The 16534-nt window shown below is 36.2% G+C and overlaps 1 long non-coding RNA gene across 3 annotated transcripts; it reads left to right on the top strand.

The window, feature by feature from the left end:
• The first annotated feature begins 345 nt into the window (after positions 1 to 345).
• Positions 346 to 16229, top strand: LOC103884984. 3 transcript variants are annotated; one of them, XR_001903269.3, is made up of 4 exons: positions 346 to 620; positions 3281 to 3434; positions 8261 to 8605; positions 15603 to 16229. It is a non-coding gene; the product is annotated as an uncharacterized LOC103884984 (long non-coding RNA). The 3 variants fall into 3 exon arrangements; XR_001903270.3 differs by lacking the exon at positions 15603 to 16229 and adding an exon at positions 14258 to 15225; XR_004183670.1 differs by lacking the exon at positions 15603 to 16229 and having other exon boundaries at positions 8261 to 8692.
• The last annotated feature ends 305 nt before the right edge of the window (positions 16230 to 16534 follow it).

Genomic DNA, 16534 nt, shown 5'->3' with positions numbered 1-16534 from the left:
TCTTATCCCATTGAGTGCTGAACAATTTGAAGACATAGATGTTATACAGCGAGTTGCACAATAAAGGAAAGGATTAAAAGCTACAGTCTTATTTCTCCAGAAATAAGAGCATATTGGAAAGGATAATGAGAATGAAAATGGGATGTGGCCAGTTATTCTGTGCCCTCGATCATCCTTAATTCTAACACTGATTTCTCCCTTTACTTCCTATGGAGCTTATTCAAATTTTATTAAATTTGATTCTGTCTTTCTTACCAGGAGTTGGGCTCTCAGAGGAAAGAGGCTGATTTGTTTTTTTCTTCTTCTTCTTCTTTTTTTTTTTTTTTTTTTGTTACTTCTGGCCCTTAACTGTATACCTCTACTTTTTTTTTTTTTTCCACTAGCAGAGAAGGTGAAGGGATTAGGAGAATTGAGATGTCATAAATGGGAATTCCTCTATTATAAAAGTCATGTGTCAATAACGACCTCATAATAGTGACAATGCAATTACTCCACTGACAGCTATGGATGTGTAGGAATTACTGCCAGAGTCTTGCAAGAAATCCATTCTAGGTTCTAAATATCAGCAACTGTATTGCTGTGATAAGAAACACTGTGGCACATCAAGAGTGACTGTACAGGTATCTTTAGTTATTTTCAAAAATTGTACTCTGCAGCTCTATTACTTGCATTTATTTAAAAAATCTTTTTGAAATGATATTGTGTTTTTCACTCATCTGCTTCCTGTTTCCTTCTGGTGGTCAAAATCTGTACTCAATTCCCACGGACCATATGCCAAGACTACTCCCCCACTTCTATCACATAATTTTTTTCTTTTTACTCATCCACTTCCTTATAAATAATCACTTCTGTTGATAACTCATTTATGGTTCAAAATAGGTATAGATTGGACTTGATGATTACTTCACATTTTCGCGATTATTTCTCACATTTTCACTAATAGTTTCATTGATCATTTTGTCTTTATCCTTTCTCCAATCATACATATCCGAGAAACGCTGAATTTTAGAACTTATGTGAATTTAGAGATCCACTGGTTACACTTTTTTTATTTTTATTTTTTTTGAGACGGAGTCTCACTCTGTCACCCAGGCTGGAGTGCAGTGGTGCGGTCTCAGCTCACTGCAAGCTCTGCCTCCTGCGTTCACACCATTCTCCTGCCTCAGCCTCCTGAGTAACTGGGACTACAGGTTCCCGCCACCACACCCGGCTAATTTTTTGTATTTTTAGTAGAGACCGGATTTCACTGTGTTAGCCAGGATGGTCTCGATCTCCCGACCTCGTGACCCACCCGCCTTAACCTCCCAAAGTGCTGGGATTACAGGCGTGAGCCACCGCGCCCGGCCCTGGGTTAACTACTTCTTAAGCAGGAATCAATCAGCCTCCTGAAAATTAAAAAAACAAAACAAAACAAAAAAAAAAAAACGTTTTATTTATGTAAGAATATTGATCAGTGAGGGTCCAGTTGACTAAAACCACACCAGCTATTTGAATGGAGGGAATTCATCTGAGGAATCATTACCTAAAAATAAAATGTAGAAGGTAAACACTAAGTAGCATTTTATCACGGAAGAAGCAAGTACAGAAAATAACTGCAACCCCTAGTGCTCAGAAGAAAAAGAAACAATGGGATAAACTTAGAAACTTAAGGGAGGGGCTCACGGACAGGAAGTCCAGGAGAAGCAGATAGAAAGGGATAACTTTCTTCATTTTTATTGGCAAAGCCAAACAGGAAGTCAGTTGGCAAAACAAAATGCAGTGGTCTGAGTTCCAGCTCCACAATGGCCAAGCACAGTGGAGAAGGTTGGGCTTTAAGCTGACAGACAATGGCTTAATAATTGCCACAGAGTGCCTACATTTTTATAGGGAGACCATCCATAGCTTTAGTTTCTCAAAGGAATGTGTGACCCTGAAATCATTAAGAATCATTGGGTAGCAGAAAAAAATAAAAAGAACCTCATGCTAGCAAGCTGGGGTCCTTCCCACTACTTTCCACTGTTTCTTCCATTCCTTGGTTAGTTACACTCCTATTAATAAGAAGGTATCTTAATGTAAATTTCAAAACATCATCATCCTCAGAACACATTAGGTGTAGGATGTGGTAACCAAAAATAACAAAGAAGAAAAAACTTTATTCACAACCTGTGTCCACAAGGAAATCCACACGATTTCCAAAACCAAATCATTATTTTTATTATAATAAAGTCTACAATTTGTCTTTTGTAGTCAAGCATTATTCTTCAGTTTTAAAAAAAATATAAAAATTTATTGGACCTACAGATGATTTAACATGGCTTGGCATACTGGAATACATTTTAAATCAGTAATTTAAAAATCCTCTGATTTTTTTCCTGCCTGTTACTACCTGTAAATATTCCTTTGGAATGCTTGTTGTTATTCATGCATATATAGCCACTTGGGTATGTTGTAAAGAGAAAATTCAAGGAAAGAGTCTAGGTTAGGAGTGTTCGAAGTTTTCATCATGATCATTATATTAATATCCAAGATGGTTTAGCAACCTTGAACTTAATATTCAAAAAGAGTTCAATAAATAACGTGTAATAAATTCATACTTGACATTCAAATGGAACTAATATAGTATGAGTGTTAAACAAACCTTTCTAGAGATAGAGATGCTCAGTAAGTTGGATGTGCTGTTATGTTTTGGAATCGGCCCATCGTAGGCAGATGCTGAGAGTTCTGGGAATAGGGTTGCCATTAAGGAGAGAGCTGGCAATAGTTAGAAAGTCTATTTAGTCTCAAGCAAATGGATGCTTTATCATAGCTTCTCTAGTCCCAAGGTAGGAACTGCAGAAGAAAGAGAAACTCAAGCAGAAGTGCTGTCACATTGACCAAAATAACTAAAAGGAGATTACAGCAAAAGTACACTTGGCTCCTACTTAGTCGTCCAGGGCACTAGATATGGATTTTACCATAGTAAGATTCACTATCCACTGCTGGTGAGAAAGGGGCTTCTAATACATCATTACACCTGGTTTGCAATTTAGATTGAGCTGCAGGTAGCATTAAACAGAATTGAAGGAAGAAGGGACCAATGGTCATAGCATGAGATCCATGGAAAAATAACAGCTAGAAAGGTAGATAGATCTAAATATAAAATGCAGCATCTCATTAAACGAAATGAAAAGTAAAACACTCTAGTGATGAGAATTAGAGTATTGCTTAGTTTGTTGCATAAGGTAAACTCTGAAACATTCCTTCACCTCAAAGGCAGAATAATTCCACGTGGACGTCATTTTATATGTGCTTCATATTATAGATACAAAGCACATGTACTATACATGCGAGTTTGCCATGGCAATCTCAATCCCAAGATTATGAAGAACCCCAGGGAAGGGCGTACGCTTCCTTCATCTTGGAATCCTCATTACCTGGCACCAAGCCTGGCACACAGGAGGCATCCATACAGTCGGGTGAGTTTGTTGAATTTCAATGTGTTTTCAAAACAGATTCAATTGAATCAAACAAGCAAAAATGTCCACTTGATCCCATTCAATTCTCATTACTCTGAGACGACAGATCCAACTTATCAAACACTCTATTTTAAGATCTAAAAGGACCTGAAAAGCATCTATTTTACCGGTTCTTGAAATTCTAAGTTCTGTCTTCACCCATATGCATGTATACATACAGATACAGATATAAAGTAAATATATATACACACATATTTACATTTACAGACATATATATTTATATTTAATTTGCATTTCTGGTGAATTATTTTTCTTAAATTTTCAATGATTTGTTTTATTCATTTGTTTAACAGATAAGCCTTGTGCTCAAATTCATGTTTAAGATGGCACATAAGGTTCAAAAAGAGGCAATAATTTTCATTAGGCTTTAAGGAAATATAATGGCAACAGTTAGTACAGGCTATTTTATTTCATTCTCAAGCCAGAATGTGGTACATCTCTTTAAACTCAGTACCCATTTGTGGATGCTGTTGACAACAGTGTTACTGAGGATCCAATAAATAGATAGTAACATACCAATAAAAATGTTACTTTAAAAGTAGAATATCAAATACATTGAGAACAAAAATAAAAATATATGTAAATAATAGTTACAGGCTTAACATTTATTTAATTTAAAGGTTTTTTTTTAAAAAAAAACAAACTTAATTTTGTAAAGGAATTAGAAATTTAAAGTACAAATTAATCATTCTTATTGAAAATGCTATTCCCAACAAGCCACATTATGAGTCACTGTTTGGATAACAAATATTCATTCATACAGAAAATATTGATTGATTATCTAGCAAACAATTCATTCAATTCTAATCATAAAGTGGTAAGCAAGACAGGCAGGGTCCCTGTACTCACTGAATTTACCTTTTAATGGGGAAAATATGTAACAAATAAATCAGCTTTACATTAATTAAGCTTTACATGAATTAAGTTCTGAAAATTATAAGGAAATTAACAGAATGCTATAATTCCAAACACAAATTTATATAATTTTAGGCTCAGGGATCAGCAAAAAATCTAAGATAGGAAATAATTTGTGAGTATTTGGGAAGTCTGGGTGTGCTGGAAGCTTAGAGGAAAACATGAGAGATGCTATGAAGTGGGGATGAAATGAGCTCAAACAGAGCCTTGTGGGCACTGGAATGGGCTTTGGACTTCATTCTAAAGGGAAACAAATAGAAACTTCTAAGCAGGAGCATGATATAATGTGATGGATGTTTACAAATAGGATTGTAGACATTTTTTGGAAACTAGATTATAGGAGAACAAGGATAAAACTAAGGAGACCACACAGAAGGCTATCTCAGAAGTCTGGGTAAAAAGTGATTTGTCTTTCAATAATGTTCTGGCAGTGGAGATAGAAGTTATTAGTGGAACTGAGATTAGCCAGGTGATAGTGGCACACACCTGTAATCCCAGTTACTTGTGAGGCTGAGGCAGGAGAATCACTTGAACCTGGGAGGTGGAGGTTGTGGTTAGTACAGTCGAGATCACACCACTGCACTCCAGCCTGGGTGACAGAGTGAGACCCTGTCCCTGCACCCCTCCCCACAAAAAAAAAAAAAAAACACCTAATAAATGGTTATTTTAGCATGGAGTTACGAAGAAAATGAGTAATCAAGGATAATTTCTGATTATTAACAAGAGCTGGGTGAGATGGTGAATACAGTGAAACATACAGGTTTAAATGTTAGAAGATAAGATAGAGATATTATGTAAGAAGTAGGACATAAAAAATCAGGGGTGTCAAAGTCTGGAATGAGATAAACACTTACAATGTTTAAGCACATAGAAGATTGGGCAAGAGGATAGATATAAAAAGGATGCTATCCTAAACCTGGTCCCAGCGATTCCAAGACCTAGAAACCTAGTCATGCAAGATGCTCCATCACTGGAATTTGAGAAGAGAGAAGGTCATTGAATTGTAGTTAAAGCAAGGAACTATGGTGTTAGAGGATCCTGAGGAATAGAAGGTTTTAAGAAAAATAAAGGTTGAGATGAGTGGTGAACAGTCACAGCATATGAGGACAAAGTAGTGTCATTGGAATTGGAACCATTGGGATCAAATGACCTTTACAAGAACAGTTTTGGAAGGGCAACGAGGAGAGGCTGAACCTTGAGTGTTGAAGAATGGACATGAAATGGGAAAGTGGGGAGAGGAGTGTAAGCAGCTTTCTGGAGGATATTTTTGGTGTATAGAAAGTAAAATTGTGCAGGAGATGGAGAAGAGTGCAGGGTAGGGAAAGGGACACCGACTCCGTGTTCAACACAAAGCTCCCTAGTGAGGACACCGCGTGTAGCTCACATTCCAACCCCAGGCTATAGTTTTCAATATTTGTTCATATTCTTTACAAGACCCCAAATATTGTGTCAGGTGCTTTTCTTCTTCTCTGCCTCCTTTATCTTCTGGTAAAGGCTTATTCTGGCTCTGCATCTTAAAATACTGTTTCATCTCCTAACTGCCTGTACTACTCCCAAACTCAACTCTCATCTCCTATGCACCATGAAGGCTTCCCTGGGATTCCAATCAGTCATGAACTGATGGGAAATAATTGGTGAGTATTTGGGAAGCCTGGGTGTGTTGGAAACTTAGAGGAAAACATGAGAGATGCTATGAAGTGGGGATGAAATGAGCTCAAACAGAGCCTGGTGGGCACTGGAATGGGCTTTGGACTTCATTCTAAAGGGAAACAAATAGAAACTTCTAAGCAGGAGCATGATATAATGTGATGGATGTTTAAAAATAGGACTGTAGACATTTTTTGGAGAAAATGTTCATGAACTGATTGGAATAATCAATGAACTCTCAACTATTCACTGCTTGCACCTCCTGGAAGTTAAGGTCTCAGAGAGAGAATGTGCTCACAATTCCAGGAATGTCCAAATTCTACAACTGCCCAAAACTTCTCTCTCTCTTTCTCTTTCTCCTTTAGTTGAGAGAGAAAGAAGATTGAGATATTTATTTATTATACTCAAGAAAAATTGTATAAAAGATCAAAATACTGCGTTATATCTCATTTCAGGGCCTCAAAGAAACTTTGTAAGAGAATATTCCTTAAGTTCAAGAATAAACAGGGCCTCCTCTTCCCCTAAATTGAGACTACCTTACTCAGGATTTTCAGAGGTACGCAGAGGGAAAGAAAGAGACGACGAAAGGGAGAGAAAGAAAAAGAGACACACACACAGAGAACACGAAAAAGAGTGAACCAGCTGTACTTAGAGAATCCTGACTTTTTTTTAATCACCCCGAAGAGGTGGAAAATAGAACAAGAGACATTTTCTAGGTATCTTTAAGACATGGGAGCAGAAAATGTGAGATGGTATTTGCAGCCAAAAATACAAGTAGGAGAATAGAGTTTATGTACTTTGGAGCTCAGAATTTGATTACTTCTACTAGTAATCTCTGCCAAATCCATTTCTCCATCTCTAACCAAGAACATTAGCAAGTTTTCCTCTCTTAGTAAATGGCCAAGCCAAGATGGGTCTGCAGTAAAAGAAGAAAGAAACTCCCACCCCCATTCCTCTTTCTTGGCGACGTCCTCAATCTGCACCAACAGTCCTTATGGCAATTCATGTCTTAATGTACTTTAATGTTCCATGTGTTTCTCTTTTCCATAATATGATATAAACTTATCATAAGAAAAAAATACTAGATGCCTGCCTGTATAAGCACTTTTGTGTATTTTTATTTCTTTAGCACTCTGTAAGTGAACGTCAGTGCAATCCGTCAACATAGTTAAAAGATACAAATTATTACATGCTTGAAAACAAGAAATAGTTTCCAGTATAGTACTGGATGATTTATACTAGACTTAGTTTAAAGATCATACCTCTAGATTACATATCTCTTAGTCAAAGATCATACCTCTAGACTGCAATTATTTCCCTGGAACTACTTGAGAAGCAAGTTTTTTAGCATCCTCTACTTCCATGAGCTAGTAACTCAGGCAGTGTACCAATGTGCATGGATTGAGGGATGAATTGAAATGCTCCCTCAAGTAGGTTGGATCTCCTGAGATAAATTATATATATATAAAGGTGAGCTATTCTAATATATTTTCTTCACAGTGTTCATCATCTCTTTCTGGGTAAATTTATCTACATGAATTAAGATTAGATGATTAAGAACTGTGGTTATAGCATATCAACCGATTGAACACCCTAAAATAAAATTTAGAAAAGCATTTTCCAAATTGTAATTTCTAGGGATATTAGGTAGTCCATTAAGAAAATAAAAATAAAAAGGCTGTACATAAAAAATCACCCACCCGTGCTAGCAGACTTACAATGTACATTAGTATAGCACATGATCTGAGAAGAAATTGTTAGAAATGTTGACTTGGGAAAATCTCTTGGCCAGGTGTCGTGGCTCACACTTGTAATCCCAGCACTCTGGGAGGCTGAGAAGGGAGGGTTGTTTGAGCCCAGGAGTTTGAGACCAGCCTGGGAAACATGGGAGATCCTGTCTCTACAGATAATTTAAGAAAATAGTTAGGCATGGGGGTACGCACCTGTGGTCCCAGCTACTCTGGAGGCTGAGGAAGGGGAGGATTGACTGAGCCTGGGAGGTCAAGGCTGCGGTGAGCTGAGATTGCACTACTGTACTCCAGACTGAGTGACAGAGTAAGACCCTGTCTAAAAAAAAAAAAAAAAAATCTCCACTGATAATCCCACTGATATTTAGATGGGGTCTTCTCGTCATTTCTAACTTTTCTTTGTCAATATTGTTCTCTTCATCTGGTCCAACTTCTCTCCCTCTCTGTATTTCTCAGGAGGAGTATCAGTGGCCTAACACCATATTCCTCTGCCAGAGAGGGTGACTCTCCAGGAGAGCTGTCCTCCCTGCGGCATTCCACAGCAGCAACCTCCACACGACTCACCTACTTCTACCTCGTGGCTTGGCCATCTGACCATCAGACCTCCATTTTTGTCATGGCACTGGAAGAAGAAAACATAGAAAATTGCTTTGGAACTTTCAACTGCCTTATCTTGAAAGAGACACATACATCTCTTCTTCTCACTTTTTCTGGAGAGAATTAGTCCTGTGGCCCTGCCTAACTTCAAGGAGACTGAAGTTTTCCTCCTTTGGCCAGGAAAAGAAAGTGAACCAGATATCGGTGAGGATTAGAAATGTCTACTGCCATCTACAAATCTTGCCCGTGTTTCCATGATTAAGTTGCCAATATATGCAACTAACTAATTTATTCCAGAAGCATCCTTGTCATGAATGAGTTTTGAGCTAGTGCTAGAAATGATTATATCATTTCTGCTCTGACTGGGTATAAAACTCTCAGCGCTCACAATCCTATTCATTTTAGTTACTGCCTGAAGTACAAGTCTCTCCATTCGTCTACCATCTCTACTAATGTTATCCTATTTTTGTAACATCACTACTAATGTTATCCTATTTCGTAGTTATCCCCAGATCAAAGCAAATCTTCCACTTTTTAGAACCAGGTGAAATTGTAGCTAGGTCTCAAGTCAGAGGACCTGATTTTGAATCCTGGCATCAATATTTACTAGATATGTAACCATGGGAAAATTATTCAACATTTCCATGCTATGAGTTCCTCATTTATAAAATTGAGACAATTTAGCATCTGCCTTATGGAGTGATTATAAGAATTAAATAAGAAAATATATGTAGATATTAACGATATTAGGAAGGGTGTTATATTTTAAGCCCTAAGATAGTTCTTACATCTTCATATGTTAACCAAAAACTGGTATCACTCTATGAAGCTTGGATTTTTGTTTTTGTTTTTTTTCATGTCCCTTTGTACCACGAGGACAAAAAGTTTGTAGAGTGTTCTTGCTCTTAGTTACCTCATCTAAACAATATTTTCTTCCTCTTCTTCCTCTAAAGAAAAAATGTCTTGAAAGAGCCATATGCTTTCAAGAATACTACTCTTCTCTAATCCTTCTGTTTACCAACATCTTTGTCACTTTTCTTACATTAAAGACTAACTTGTGACTCCTAATACTTCCTGGGTGACTCTTTATCATGTACCTCTTCTCAGTCCTGTACCTCTGGATGTCAAATGACTTTTACTTTCATTCAGCCTCAAATTCTGTTCCCATATTTATACCATAGAGATTTATATGCCTTAACTTGGAATATTTCATTCCTCTGCTGTCACCTCTGGTCTTTCTGATTCGCATTTATATGTATCTACATATTAGCAATGCTTTCACTTTACCAAGACACCCAATCCATTGATCATACCACTTTTTAAAAAATGTCAATAGCCTCATCCCATCTTCATGTTTCTCCTTGCCCAGGTTATATTTCATGCTCAAATATTACAATTGAGCCCTTGAAGAATCCTTAAATCCCTTACCTCCCTTTTCCTCCTTTATACCCAAGTAAAAAACAATCCTAGATGAGACCAAATATCCTCCTTTTTCGTTGCTACATGAAAGCATCTACACATTTCTAAAGGAAATCATACAACTGACTGAGCAGTTTCACTTGAAATCCTTGATGAAAAACATCACAAGGGCTTCAACATTTCTTGGAAATGGTTTGTTAGCTTTTTAAACTATTATCATTTTCCTATTCTCCTTTAAAATGATGCATCTACCACCACCATACCCTACAGGCACATTCAGTTAACAACCTTATCTAGTCCCAGTGCCCCCAATTACAATAGCACGTGTCCCTTCTCTGAAGTTTGGTCAATATTTATGGGGTACGGTGTGACTTTTTATACATATATACATTGTATAATTATATCAGGGTAATTAGCATATCTATCACCTTAAACACTTATAATTTCTTTGTAGTGAAAACATTCAAAAACTATCCCTTGCAGATATTTTGAAGTTTACAGTATGTTATTGTTGGCTATAGGCCCCCAACTCTGTAACAGATGAATGAATTTTAAAAATGTAATATGTGTACACAATACAATGCCATTTAGCCATAAAACAGTGAAACTGTGTCACTTTCAACCACATGGATGAAGCTAGAAGACATTATGTTAAGTTAAATAAGCCAGGCACAGAAGAACAAGTACTGCGGGCACAGAAGAACAAGTACTACATGATTTCAGGTAAATGTAGAATCTAAAAATGTTGACCATTGACCTCATAGGAGTAGAGAGAAGAATGCTGGTTACTAGAAGTTGGGGAGAGTACGGCTTATCAGAAGATTGGGAGAGATTGATCAATAGGTACAAAGTTACAGGTAGATAAGAGAAATAAGTTCTGGTGTTCCATTTATGTTTTTGACTCCTAATTGTAATACCCGACCTAGCCATTTCAATAATATTTACATTAATAAGCCCAACAGCCCTTTTGCCATCTCTACCAAACTGTCTTATAGATATTTCAATCTTATTATGTTGAAAACAGACTTTTAATTTCCCCACAAAATCCTAAGAATATCCCATTTTCCCCACCTGAGTTGTACTATGTGACTATCCAGAGATTCTCAAGTCAGAAGCCTTGGAACCTTCTTGTTCTTCTCCTTCCCTTACTCCAACATTTCATCTATCAGCAAGCCTGATTGAATCTTTCTGAATGATATTTCCTGAATTTCCCTGCATTTCCCTAGATTCACTGTCACTTTCCCAGCTCAAAACTTCATCTCTTCCCAGCCCGGCAATAACATTATTAGTGTGCATTGTTTTATTCTCACACCTCTTCTAATCTATTTTCTTCCCAATATCGGAATACTGTTTTCAGTATATATCAGATCTCGTTGCTCTAATATTAAAAAGCATCTTTTAACTTATTAGTCCTCATAGGATAAAATGCAAGCTGCCTCATGTTCTACCAGGCCCTGCTTAAATGGGGCCAGATTATATACAATTATATACCAGTCTATCTGGTAAAATTATTAGCTTGGCTCATTTCACTCCTGGTGCATTGACCTTATATCAGCTCCATATCAACAATCAATTCCTTCTCAAGTCAGGATCTCTGCTAAAATCTAATTCTCACTCTTCCCTCAGGTCTCAGTTTAGATGCCATCTCCTTAGAGGGGAAAAGGCAAATGAACTGGCATATGTTGCTAGAAATTTATGCAGTGATCTTGTTGCAATGATCAGTTTATTGACCTCAATAGAAAACAAATTGCTCAGTTAGGATTCATCTTATTTTTGGCATATTCATCAACTCTGTACCTTAAACTTCAATGCTCAACTATGCTCCCTGATAGAAACTCTAAGAAAACCTTGACCTGAACATCTTTTGGTTACGTAATAATTGAAAACCCCATTACCAACGTGAGCACTGGCAGAATTAAGATATAGCACAATTCTAGGTGAATTCACATAATGATCATCTGGAGCCTCATCTAACTAAAGGCAGACAATTTTCAGACATCTCAGAATATATCTCAAAATATACACATATTTTAAATAGTTATTTGGAATGTCAGTGAAAAGAGTGGGAAAAAAATTGTAACCAATAAGCCTCGGCTAACTCAAAGTAGAGATAAAATCTGCCTCAACATTTGGATCCTCAGAATCAAGGAAAAGGAATCTTCTTTTATATACGCTAATCTAAAAGACATTATTTGGAAAATAAATCAAACGCTACCTTCTTGAACAAGATTTCAAGTCTGGGGAAGTATCTGCAAGGTGAGAGAACATTCTTGTCAGTATAAAGCATAATTTCGACCTATCAGATTAGAAATAAAGTGAGAGACCCAGAGTGAGGAAGAATGTTTATTTGAAAGAGGCTTTATTCCATCTTTTAATTTCTGATGATTAATCTCTAAAAGTAGTACAGATAATGTGAGCAATGCATGCTACAGAAGGGAAGCAGTGTTTATAATTTCAACATTGCATTTTGTGGTAAAGGAAGAGAATAGGAAAGAGTGATTTCGTAATTTTGACAGGCGTGCCAATAATGATTCTGTGGCGTGGAAAGGGATGAGAGTGGATGGAGAAATTGATGATATAATAGAAACACCAGACAAGCTCTCATTCCTGTGTTTCTGGCCAGAGAAATAGTCAAATTCATTCTAATATTTTAGGAAATCTGTTCAGAAAAAACAGGAGGATATGAAACCTGACAGAGTTTACTGCCCACTACATAACAAAGTAGTTTCCTGAATAGCACAGAAGTGTTATGTGATTGAATAGGAAAAATAATGTCATTATTAAAATGATTGCTAAGGCACCACAGAGGTTAAATACAATTATGAAATTACCAGTTTCCACCCACTAACCTCTGTTCATCTTGAGTTAGCATCAGTACGAGTCTACGTTTTTCTAATCTCACAAGTGTGGCATGAGCTTTATTTCTGAAGTGATAGCATTGCATGTAAAATTTCATTAATACCAAATACTTCAGATGACATAGTGTGACAAAAGTCTTGGATAGTCAAGAGAATGCCTGAGTGAAAGAAATGACAGCTGAATACAAATGAACTCCGCAAGAGGTGTCTAAAATTTCAATACAAAAGAGGGCAACGTAGAGAAGCTAGAAATCAGAAAGAAGACATTTTGCTACTGTTTCATAATAAACAATGATAACCAGCTGCTGTTTACAACATGCATGATTCTATGAAAACTAGTCATTTTTTCATTACCTCTGGCATTTATTTCAACCCCTGCTGTGGTGGTGTGACATATGGAGGCACATCAAGTCTTGTTTTTTCTGTGATTTTGAGTCATTAAACATTTGAGTGCTAGTTGTTACTCAGATGAGAGCAAAAGCATTTGGCAATTAATAGCAAATGGATTTGGAAAGGGGTAGGGCCTCACTAGTGTAACTTTCTAAACCAGTATGTATAATACATGTAAATTTCTCCTGAATTGTAACTGTTTACATGGAAATCTAGCGTAGAGCAAGGTCCTAAAATGTCCAAATGGAAAAACCCTAGAAAGACATCAATTCAACAAATAATTGATATTGATTTCTTACATTTTGTTATTGAATAGGTTTTGTAAGCAATGGATGCCTAAAACTGTGATCCTGTGATACAGTCCCTCAGACCCAGGCTCCTTTTAGTTACCACGGAAACCATTTCATAGACATTCACATAAATAAACTGTAGACAGTGGGAGGAAACACCATAAATACAGAAACGGTTTCACTTGATTTTTTATTGCTATGAGAAAAACTCTCTCTTCCTGTGGCCATACATGCAACAAAAAAATACAGAAACATGAGGGCAATACCTTGTACATGACACATGCAGGTAGGGTAATTACTGCTTTTATTCAAAATGTGAAAATTAACATCGGAAATGTCACTCAAATTGCCAAAGTTTTCCAAATCTGACATGACCATCACGAAGACTTATTTTCATTTGAATGTTAATGGTTTTCTCACCTATATATTCACAAAAACAGGCCTTTGTATTTTACTTCTTTTATACACCTACATCTCAGGAAAAAACAAGTAGAGATCTTTTTTTCTCTTGGAAATTTTTGTAATATTAGCCTAACAAAGAAAAGCTCAGGAATGTTGCAAGGTTGTATTCGCAAATTGTGTCTGAGTTGGCTGCAAGATGTGATCTCAGACTGTGATGATACGCAGACATTTCTATCTGATCTCTGAGAATTATCAGACATCTAAATATAAACCAAGCCAAATGGAAACAAAAACAACTTTTTAAAAAATCTGCTTTTTAGGTATAATAACAATTACATGAATTGATATTTTATCCCTCTTTTCAGTGATTCTTTGCCATTAGGTACCTACCTCAACCTATTTAATTAAAGGGTAGAGTGGACTCTTGTTTTGGCTGGCTTGCCACACTGTCCATGTCCAGTGATAGTATATTCCTCTGTTTTCCTTCACTGTACTAGCTGCTTCTTCATCCCAGGACATCATCCGGCAGGGCTGATCAGATGCACTGCCCCCAGGGTGTAGAGGTGAGCCTTGATCCAGTCTGTTTCTCCATCAAAGTGACACAGTTAGACGTTGCTTGGAGCCCAGTTCCTACTGCGAAAATCCCCGCTGCTTCCTCAGGACCCATCCTTCCCGAGGTCTGGCTTTCAGGATTTTTAAAAATTCTACCAGTTCCTTTCCAGCCTTCCAATGTATTCACCTTTTCCTTTAAATTTACCAGAGTAGGTTTCATGTAAGTTGAGCCAAAGAACTCCAAAGGATAACCCAGTAAGGTGCTGATCACTGCAGCAACAAATGTTTTGTTTTAATCACAGTTACCATAGCTTCCTCATAATCATCAATGCAGAAAATGTTCTATATTCACAAAACTTTCTTGAATGACTTCATTCTAAGTCAGTGTATTATTTTTAACTATCATCGTATCCAGAACTAAATAGAAATTTTATTTAGTTTTAAGGAACACAACCTATTTCTAGAAGTCTAGTTTTGGAATTAAGATATATGTTCAGCCTCCTTATATCATTTATTACATTAAATGCTAAGATTTTACTTACATTCAATAGTGAACAGAGTGACCAATGCCCAGGAAACTTCCGATTGAGTCCCACACAGATTTCAGGGAAAAGAAAACCTCTCTATTTAGAAAATATTTATAAATCTAGGAAAAGATAATGCAAACTTGTAACTATGCTGTGACTATATAATATACCCAGAGAGAATTAAAACAAGGTGATGTTTGCATTCGTTAAAACCACATATAGCTTTAACAAAAAAAATGTGTTTTACAAATATTACCTTATGTTGTTCTTCTCTCAATCATCAGGTATTTATCAAATGTCACTATGGGCCAAGCATTGCCTAGGCAGTGTCTAGACAGAGCAGTGAGTAAAAGGAACAAGATTTGTGTTTTATGCTTACAGTTTACAAAGAACTACAATATAGTAATAATATATTTACTTGTAGTAAAAACTTATAGTAAGACTTACTATACTTTTAGACTATATTATATATTTGTGATATAGTAAGAACTATATTATATCCCTATAATATAGTAAGGACTATATTATATCCCCATAATTTAGTAAGGACTATATTATATCCCTATAATATAGTAATGACTGTAATATAGTAATAATATACTTACTTAAAAATATTAAGAACTTATAGTAAGACTTACTATACTTATCATATAGTAAAACTATATATATCCTTATAACATAGTAAAACTATATTATATACTTATAACATAGTAAGACTATACTATATCCTTATAATATAGTAAGAAAATTCTATTTTGCTTAGGAGTACAAGCAATTACCAATATAGGAAGTAAAATGATCGCAAGTCCTAAAGGGGATAAAAGCAAGGAAGAAGCATGTCAGAGATTGGTCAAGGAAAACCTCAGTGAAAGGGACTTTTGATTAAAGATCTGAACTAAGAGAAGGAGAGAGCCATGGGGACATCTGACTACAGATGGAAGAGAACAAACTTTATCACTGCTATTTTACAAAAATCTGTCCTAATGCCAAATAAACTCAGTGATTTAAAAGAACACTGGAGAGATGCTTTTGACAGATAGAATGGCAAGGGCAAGGCCCTGAAGTCTTGAAGAGTTTAATGTGTTTGAAGGAAAAAGGGTCCAGGTGTGAAAGTGAGGATGGCATTTTAATAGAGCAGAAGGAATTTGAGCCTGAGATTAAGTGGGGAAGGAAGAAAGGGCCAGATTGCAAAGAACCTTGAAGACCTGTTAGAATACTATATTGCATTCTAAATGAAACGAGAAGTCATTAAAGGTTTAAAAAATGGGTAGGGGACACAAGGAAACATTTAGAAGTGATGGATATGTTTATTGTCTTGATTATGAGTGATGGCTTCACAGGTGAATATATATGTTCAAACCCATCAACTTTCATACATTAAGTATATGCAGGGTTTTTGTTTTTTGGGTTTTTTTTTTTTTTTTTTTTTTTTGTATTTCAAATACATCTAAATAAAACTGTTAAAAATTTTAAAGCAGGGAAGTGATATCATTCAATTAATATTTTTAAAAGCTTGTTCTTCACCTTTCAGGAACTGGAAGTGAGTAGTTTAACAAAAGAACTGTGCAACCAGTTAGAAAATGTTCTCTTCAAGTCAGAGTTGCTCAGACTCACATTGGATATTTAGTTTTGAGGAAAAGGTGTGGATACAAGCTCCTTTTCTGAGAAACAGTCAATCTTGGTTCAACTTTAGAA

The sequence above is a fragment of the Papio anubis genome, chromosome 5 (assembly GCF_008728515.1).
Source record: "Papio anubis isolate 15944 chromosome 5, Panubis1.0, whole genome shotgun sequence".
NCBI classification, from domain to species: domain Eukaryota; kingdom Metazoa; phylum Chordata; class Mammalia; order Primates; family Cercopithecidae; genus Papio; species Papio anubis.
This window is presented reverse-complemented; position numbering and strand designations above follow the sequence as displayed.